Here is a 1,898-nt window from a genome sequence, read left to right as displayed (position 1 = left end):
AGTAAAAATTGAGATAAAACATTTAAATTGGAAACTGAAATGATATTATTGCAGTTATTGATAAGGTCAATCTATACAAAACGATTTTAAGGTAAGGCTTTGAAATGATTTTTAAATTGGTTGTGATTGTATATATATATATATAGCCTCTGACTGTGTTAATTATATCATTGGATAAATTATATATATACATATACACACACACATACACACACATACATCGTAAGCAAATAAATATAGATTAAACGAATAAAAAATTGAAAAGTTATTAAAATTACAAATATAAAAATTGATGTCGATTTTCTTAACGTTAGACTCATATAATAAGGATAAGATAATAAATTAGCAATTAAGGCGCTGGAACAGCGACGTCGACTTGACTGGATTCGCGACAGATAAATAATAATAATAAATAACAATAATAATAAGGCCTCGACATAAATAATATTCTTGCCTCGTCCGTTAACCTGTGAACCTGTGAAACTCACCGGAAACCTGTGAAGTTTTCTGGTTTTGGACGGTGAACGCGTCTGGATCCTGATACTTCGTGAAAATCATAAGACTCGTATAAAATAAAATATGTGTATAATAAAGGCAACGCTATTTTTTGTGGCTAGATTAAGGCGTAAAGTAAATGGAAGGAGAGAAGTTTTACGAAATTCTATCGGTCTACGTACAGTCGAAAGTAGTTGATATAAATATTGAAATGTAATTATTAAATTTTTTGCGAAGAAAATTCTATATATCTATAAATCTGTTTTTTCTCTTGTGTGGCGTCGCCGCTCTACGATCGTGATGAGAACAGTGATAGATCGATATTAATATGATTCTAACCGGACCGATCGCGGTGAACGCTTAAATCATGTTTGATGAATATACGCGAATGAAAAAATTCGCACATCGCGGATTTATATATTATACATATAACGATTTGTAGTTAGCTGTTAGCTCCTTTTAGACGGCCATCGTGTGAGCGGCGAACGAATCGGAATTGCCTTGCGAATGAAACGCTTTAATTTGACAGATTACAGAATGAAAATTCCAGTAAGTCGTTATGTAGCATACGTTTTTAGCGCGAAGCCGCACGCGTAGCTAATTAGATAATTGCTATGGGAAATTGTTGAGAAAAATTCGCGCGCGAACGCACCTCGGCCGATCGGTTTTAATCACTCGTGCTAATTGGTCCAGTGAACATTCGGATGATCGAGATGGCGGAAAATTGAATGATCTGAAATTTATTCAGTTATTTATTTCTCGGCAAAAAGTTAACTCGCATCGTTTAAATAAGTTGATCGGTTCTCTCAACGCAAATTATCTCGGGCTTTAAAGTTTTTCTCAAAAAATAAACATAAAATAATTTTCGATCAAAACAATTTAATTTGCGAAAATATCGGGAAAATTAGTTTACGTTAATGTGACATTGATTTACAAATTAAACAGTGACTTTTATCAAGTCCTTTCAGTTATCTCCAACGAATCGAATCAACTTATTTATGACTCGCGCTGGTTAATGTTTTATGGTCGACTTATATATTTATTTTTCATATTTTTTTCTCCTCTTTCGTATTTGAAATTCTTTCCCTTTGATATTGAATATTTTGTGTGATCATTACTCGCTTTCTGAATGCTCATGCGGACCTTATTTAAGTAAGATTAATTATCAAGTCGCATTACGCGCTTGATCCTCTCATGCCCGATCGATCGAACTCGATGATTATACAAGCCGATCGTGATAGAAATGTTACGCCGTGTATGTAAAAGTGATTGTAATCTGAACGTCGTTACGATTTTATTTGCTCGCTCAAGATTTCGAAATACTCGAAAATTGTGCGGTAATGTTCGTCAATTTCGTTAATAACAACGATATAATATACTTTGTTTAAAGTCAAATTAATTGT

The sequence above is a fragment of the Cyphomyrmex costatus genome, unplaced genomic scaffold (assembly GCF_001594065.2).
Source record: "Cyphomyrmex costatus isolate MS0001 unplaced genomic scaffold, Ccosl1.0 scaffold72, whole genome shotgun sequence".
In the NCBI taxonomy this organism is placed as follows: domain Eukaryota; kingdom Metazoa; phylum Arthropoda; class Insecta; order Hymenoptera; family Formicidae; genus Cyphomyrmex; species Cyphomyrmex costatus.
This window is presented reverse-complemented; position numbering follows the sequence as displayed.